The sequence below is a fragment of the Branchiostoma floridae genome, chromosome 15 (genome assembly GCF_000003815.2).
Source record: "Branchiostoma floridae strain S238N-H82 chromosome 15, Bfl_VNyyK, whole genome shotgun sequence".
In the NCBI taxonomy this organism is placed as follows: domain Eukaryota; kingdom Metazoa; phylum Chordata; class Leptocardii; order Amphioxiformes; family Branchiostomatidae; genus Branchiostoma; species Branchiostoma floridae.
In genome coordinates, this window is record NC_049993.1 from 15,141,699 (window position 1) to 15,149,360 (window position 7,662).

At 43.3% G+C, this 7,662-nt stretch overlaps 1 long non-coding RNA gene across 1 annotated transcript in view; it reads right to left on the reverse strand.

Moving 5' to 3' along the window:
* The window catches only part of LOC118431723, a 13,820-nt gene extending 10,645 nt beyond the window's left edge, over positions 1–3,175 (reverse strand). Inside the window, exon 1 of the long non-coding RNA XR_004833004.1 lies at positions 3,123–3,175. This is a non-coding gene — a long non-coding RNA (uncharacterized LOC118431723). The remainder of the gene's footprint in view (positions 1–3,122) is intronic.
* Between the last annotated feature and the right edge of the window lie 4,487 nt (positions 3,176–7,662).

The window sequence follows — 7,662 nt, forward strand, 5'->3', positions numbered from 1 at the left end:
CTGTATCGTAACCATGAACGTTAATGTACAGTTCCCGCTCAGAGCACGGGACGTACCAAGCTATTTGATATGTACGCAGCCCGCCCAGGTCTTGATTCTATACTAAAAATATGTCCGTAATGCTCGATTCCCGTTCAGAACACCTTCTGTATGACCTGATCTGATAAGTTTCCACCGACCAGTCAATTTCAGCTCAGAGCACCGTCCTTACTAACGTATCTAACAAGACCCCGCCCGCCCAGTATTTTACTGTACTGTACCAATGTCCAAAATGCGAAATTTCCTCTCAGAACAACGTCCGTGCGACCCTGTCTAGCCGGCCAGCGGCCGCCCAGTCTTGTTTCTTTCAAGTAACCATGTCCGACATGCCGGATTCTCACTCAAAACAAGATCCGTAGGACAGTATACGATAAGAACTCCGAATGCCATGTCTTGTTTCTGTACTAAAAATGTCTGTAATGCCCAATTCCTATTAAGAGCCGTAAGTCAATGCATATATCTGATAAGACTGCGCCCGCCCAGTCTTGTTTTTGTATTGCAACTAAGACCGTAAAGCCTAATTCCCACCTAGAACACCTGGTGACCCGTACAACCCCATATTGCTAAATGCCCACCCGCTTAGTCATGTTTCTGCACTGAAACTATGTCGGTACTGCCCAATTTCCGCCAAGAACACAGTCGGTACAACCCTATCTGGTAAGGCTCCGCCCGCCCAGTATAGTTAATGTACCGTAACTATGTCTGTAGCCCAAGTCCCGCACAGCACACCAACCGTATGAAATTACCGTGCTAAGTCTGCGCCCGCCCGGTCTTGTTTCTGTACTGATACCACGTATGTAATGCCTAATTCCCACTCATAACACAGTCAGTACAACACTATCTGGTTTAGACTCCGACCGTTCAGTCTTGTTTCTGTACCGTAACTATGTCTGCAAGCCCACATCCCGCTCAAAGCACCGTCTGTACGCCCGTATCTTGCTAAGTAAGCGCCCGCCCAGTCTTAGTTCTGTACTGAAACCAAGTCCGTAATGCACAATTCCCGATCAAAACACCGTCCGCACAGCCCTACCTGGCTAAGATCCCGCCCGCCCAGTCATGTTCCTGTACTGTAACCAAGTCCGTAATGCACAATTCCCGATCAAAACACCGTCCGCACAGCCCTACCTGGCTAAGATCCCGCCCGCCCAGTCATGTTCCTGTACTGTAACCAAGTCCTTAATGCACTATTCCCGCTAAGAACACGTTCGTACTGCCATATCTCGCCAAGACTTTGCCCACCCAGTCTTGTTTCTGAACTGAAAGTCCGTAATGCCCCATTCCAACTAAGAATACCGTCCACACAGCCCTATCTGGCTAAGACCTCGCCCGCCCTGTCTTGTTTCTGTACTGTAACCAAGTCTATAATACACAAATACCGCTAAGAACACCGTTCGGCCATATCTGGCTAAACTCCGCCCGCCCAATCTTGTTTCTGTACTTAAACAAAGTCCATAATGCCCAATTCCCAGTCAGAACGCCGTCCGTACGGCCCTACTTGGCAAAGAACCCGCCCGCCCAGTCTCGTTTCTGTACTGAAAACAAGTCCGTAATTGCAAATATCTGCTCAGTCATGCAATCTTTATTGACACGACAAAAGTACAGCGACTTTCGTAAGGTCTACATGTATACAACTACTTACAGTACAACTAAACACACATATATGGATATCTATAGGTATGATTAAATCAACATATAGGGTCTAGCATGTCATTAACACTATTAGTTCTACGGTATAAACATTCGTGGATATATTTGCCTACTTGTACACAGTGAGGGTTATCGCCTCCCAGAATGTAGTTGAATTTATCTATCGAACAGAGAGTAGCAAATTCTTTAGTACACCGTCCGTAGGCCCGTACCTAGCTAAGACCTCGCCCGCCCAGTCTTGTTTCTGTGCTGAAACTATTTCCGTATTGCCCAATATCCGCTCAGAACACCGTCCGTAGGCCCGTATCTTGCTAAGTGCCGGCCCGCCCAGGCTTGTTTCTTTACTGAAACCAAGTCCGTAATACCAAATATCCGCTCAGAACACCGTCTGTACGACCGTATCTTGCTAAGTGCCCGCCCGCCCAGTAATGTTTCTGAACTGTTACCAAGTCCGTAATGCCCAATATCCGCTAAGAACACCGTCTGTACGCCCATATCTTTCTAAGTGCCCGCCCACCCAGTCTTGTTTCTGAACTGTTACCAAGTCCGTAATGCCCAATTCCCTCCCAGAACACCGTCCGTAAGGCCCTATCTGGCTAAGACCTCGCCCGCCCAGTATTGTTTCTGTACTGAAATCTTGTACGTACAGCCCAATATCCGATCAGAACACTGTATGTACGGACGTATCTTGCTAAGTGCCCTCCCGACCAGTCTTGTTTCTGTACTGAAACTAAGTCCGTATTGCCCAATTTTCGCTCAGAACACCGTCTGTACGACCGTAAGTTGCTGCTAAGTTCCCGCCCGCCCAGTCTTGTTTCTGTACTGAACCAAGTCCGCAATGCCCAATTTCCGCTAAGAACACCGTCTGTACGCCCATATCTTTCTAAGTGCCCGCCCGCCCAGTCTTGTTTCTGTACTGAACCAAGTCCGCAATGCCCAATTTTCGCTCAGAACACCGTCTGTACGCCCATATATTTCTAAGTGCCCGCCCGCCCAGTCTTGTTTCTGTACTGAAACCAAGTCCGCAATGCCCAATTTCCGCTAAGAACACCGTCTGTACGACCGTAAGTTGCTAAGCGCCCGCCCGCCCAGTCTTGTTTCTGTACTGAAACCAAGTCCGCAATGCCCAATTTTCGCTCAGAACACCGTCTGTACGCCCATATCTTTCTAAGTGCCCGCCCGCCCAGTCTTGTTTCTGTACTGAAACCAAGTCCGCAATGCCCAATTTCCGCTAAGAACACAGTCTGTACGACCGTATCTTGCTAATAACCCGGCCGCCCAGTCTTGTTTCTGTACTGAAACCATGTCCGTAATGTACAATTCCTGCTCAAAACATCGTCCGTACGGCCCTGCCCGCCTATTGGGTCTGTAGATGGATTTTAGCCCTAGATAACGTACATTAGTACCAATAGTAAGCATACATGAATTGAACTAACCTCTGTAGACGTATCTCGAATCTGGTCTCGAAGTTCTCGAAGTTGGTCAGTCTCAAACTGATGCAATGCAAGGGTGGACAGCGTTACTTGTACATTTGGCATATTCCATTATAACCCGCAAAATAGGGATGTGCTTTCATTTTTAAGTTGGAGAAAATTCATGATTATAAGCTAATTTAAGCAATTATTACGCTGATTTTCTAATTTCGTCAACGTGCGTGTAGTTATAGGGGCGTCTTGTGACCATTGATAGTAAAAGAAAGAATATTTTTTGTGGAGTTGCTACCTGATTACAGATGGTTCTTACCTGATTATTATTCACAAGTAACAGAACGTGAGTTATTACTGACCTGTTGTTGGAAGGGTATGACGACATTGTACGACCAGTTAATCCATGTGAGAATGTTTAGTTTTTGGTACGCATCTGTACCAGGGATGATGCAAGAGTTTATTTTAGATGGTATCTCAACTTGCCACTCCTGTGTTACATTAAAAAAAATCTGACAAATATGCTTTCAAAACTATAAAACCCATATCGTAGTTAAAAAAAGTCATTTTGAATACAAGTATACGATACCATCCCCCAAATTATATCCTCCATAATTTGGAGGATGCTTTTTTGCATATAATTGTTGACACATTGCAACATATGTATAAAATGTGACCCAGTCATGTTGTAATGGCTCAAGTCAACTAGTTGCGTTATTCGTGTTTTTTTTTGGTAGTTTTTGAAGTGACATTTCGTTTAAGGCATTGGGCACAAATAAAAAGATAAAAAGGTGAAGATAGATTCAATTACAGGCCGTATACCTTGTCAAAGCGTGTTGTTATTACACGGTTCTAGAACAAGATATTGAAAAGTGGAGCCCATTCCTCTCTTAATTTCCACCACCTTTTGTCTTTCCAACCGAAATCAGCATCATTTTTTTTACACCTGGGTGGAATTAGCAAAGGTGTGTGCAGTGCATTTTCACATATATGTATACGAAGTTGGAAGGGATGTTAGGAAAATGCAATCCAGGACAAATGGGCTCGAACAAAAGAGGTTTACGCTAACAAGACCCCACGTATACACGGACACAAATAACATGAAAATCAAAACAGTTCTAGAAGTTTAACGGAAGTCATTAATTTTTGCTTGGCGAGTGCTTTTTCGAACCTCAGATTGAGACGGAGGCTTGACAGAGGGATACCTATCTTGAGAACGGATAGATTTTTTTGTCATAAATAATCTGTTTATGTAGTTGCCTACATACGACTCAAAATGCGCACGTTCTGGTCCAGTTTCTGGACACATAGAGGAATGACAAACTATACACTGTTGAGGATAGTCCCGACATTTTCCACACGGTATCTCCAATTTGACGTTAATTTACTCCTAAGTAACCTTACTTGTTGGTGCTATAGAGCTAGTTTACTGGAACAGTCATAAGATAACAATATTCAACCATTTTACGGTGTACTCCAACTGCCATAAATGTTAGACTAAGTTTGGCTGCAGAAACTTGGTAAAAGTGACTATCAAATCTCCCCCAGTTCTTATTATTTTCTTCAACCAACTGCTGCCGTAGTGCTGGCATGATGTGTTCCTTTTTAATCGGTCCGACATCCGGTCTACTGAATTTTTCAGGTCCGTTTTATTTCCGGACTGGTTCAACAAGAATAAACGGTTTTGTACCGGTGCACCGTACCGGTACCCACCCTAGTAAGGACCATGAGAAGAAAAATTGATCGAAACCTTTATGAAGCGTCCGACCACCCCAAGTAGTGAGGACACGTAAGAGCTTAATGTGGGAGATGGGCTCCATACAGTTCTTTAAAATTTGTTCTACTTGAACACAATAAAATAACACCAACAAATATTTGTACTAAGTACCAAACTCGTCTATCTGGCTGACCTTTACAGGAATTGATGAAAATTGCGGCCAAAATAAACAATTTTTCTTCACTATTCAATTTCCACACTAAAAGAACTTTAATTCCAACGGAACTAGAGTAATTATATAGGTGCCCGGAAACTGTTTTGTTTATGCTAGTCGTTACCACATACAATATACCCTGTTTTGTTGGCTGAAATGGAAGGGAATTAGTTGAGCAGGACGGCAACATATAACGTTACAATCTTTTTTACATCAATTTTGTTACAAAGAGTAAAAGAAATATTAGACTGCAGTGGATTTTCTGACCTCTGTCATTCCTGTAATACTAAGAGTGATAAGAAATCTAAATGTAATATGATAATATCTAGAATTGCTATATCCGGTAAGCGAAGGTTTTGAAAGACCTGCAAAACAAAATATACCATGTAGAATATTAATAACTAGATAATTTTGACCCACTCTTCGCAATGAGAAAAATTATAATTAGTACCGACCCCCTTGAAATAGAGAAAGGGTGGTAGAAGAAGTTACCTGAGTGCAGAAGAAATTGAAAATACTGCACGTCAATCATGGTGGAAGGCCAAGCACATTTTATTGCAAAGTTTTCCTTTTACGATCAAGAAAGAAAAGAGCTTTTCAAAGAGGCCGCTAAATTCCATCCCAATTTCCTGTATTTGCAGACAAAAAGAAAACTGTATGTACTTTCTTCCTAACATCACATAGCCCACACATTATAGAAAAGAGGGGTTCTTCGTCCTCCACTGGCACTCTCTCGAAAAATAAGTCGATCCCAACAAGTTACAGTTTAGAGTTTATAACTTTTAACTAGAGTAGACATATTTTATACTTTTCTACTGTATTTGTTTCTGTACAAGTGTCCCATTTCATGTTAGGCCATGTTGATTTGATTATATGGATGACATGGTTACAGGTTGTTTCGCAACAATGCCAGTTCGCAACAGCCAGTTCGCAACAAGGCAAGTCTTTTCGCAACAAGGTATAGGTCTTTTCGCAACAAAGTACAAGTCGTTTCGCAACATTTGAATGTTATCAATCTTGATAGCCTTATAGTGTTAGAAATCGTATTATTAACGTAAAAATCTTACTTGGTGCGAAAGACAACCCCGGCGGCATGGGAACATGGTGCCGCATGGACCATGGGACCGCATGGGCCTGACAGCCCGATGATTTTCATACGCCGGGCGGTACAGTTTTATACGCGGCGTGCATAGGGACCGTAGGGCCTGAGATTAAAAATATAGATATCTATTTCAATGCGCGGATCTGCTAAGCGTATGGATTGTGGTACCCGACCATTTACCCGATGAGAGCCCGATGATATTTTCATACGCCGGGCGGCGCCCGAGTTTCGGCGGCGCGCGGGTGTTAGTCCGCCGCCGGCCTGAGTCAACTTCGTCTGGCGGGGAATTTCGCTGCGAATATTAGTTCGCAAGTTCGCCTGAAACCGTAGGGGAAGGGGGTTAAAAATATATTTATTTCAATGCGCGGATCTGCTAAGCGTATGCCATGATTGTGGTACTCGACCATTTACCCGATGAGAGCCCGATGGCGATGACCGGGTGGTACAGTTTTATACGTCGGGTGGTACGTTAATAATACGATTTCTAACACTATAAGGGTATCAAGATTGATAACATCCAAATGCTGCGAAACGACTTGTACTTTGTCGCGAAAAGACCTATACCTTGTTGCGAAAAGACTTGCCTTGTTGCGAACTGGCTGTTGCGAACTGGCATTGTTGCGAAACAACCTGTTACCGATGACATCCTCTGGGAACTCCAAAACTGATGCGAGCGAGCGAATAAAAAAAGTTTGGCAAAAAAAAAAATTGCTTTCAGTATGAAATCAAAGTGGCCAGGAAGGTTTAACATAGGACTAAACACACATAGTATGGCCTACCAAAAGTTAGATGTAGGGACCAGTACATCATACGGGTGCAAAACATTTTTTTTTCTTCTTCAAGTTCTTGGACCAATCCGAAAACAGACCAGAAAAAAAATTGGAGGAACAGGTTTCGCCAATTGCAAAATGAACACACTATGTTGGCAGGCATTTGGGGTCTTACTGGTGGCCAAGAAGACAACAAGAGCGAAGTCAAGAGTTTATAGTTAATTGTACCAAGTTTGTACAGTCAAAGGTACAGAGACAGTTAGCCTGGAGATGGGCTTTTAAGATGCCAGTGGGAGTCCAATAATCCACCAAACAGATTCCTTAGTTTGTAGCAAAATTGACCAATTACCATAATGCCTTTGAGTATTGCCAGTTCTCAAGTTTCCAGGTTCAGGTCCGGACCTGGAAATGATCCTCTGGATCTGAATTTTCTGTAATGGTCCCTCCCCCCCCCCCCTTTCAACTTTTTTCTTTCTGTCCTTTCACATCTTATTCTTTGATTTTAGATTTATTTTGGCATTCTATGACATTAGTTATCTGTTTTCTGATACTTTTTTTCAATGTATGGAATATTTGTGCTCATTTTACAGCTGCTTTGCACAATTTATCGTGTGGTCGAAAACTTTTTTTTTGGGGGGGGGGGGGGGAACGGCCGAAAATTGGTGCGAGCGCGGATGTCATCCATATAATCAAATCAACATGGCCTTACCTGCAATTAGCCCTCGGGCAAGAACTTGCGATAAAGTTTT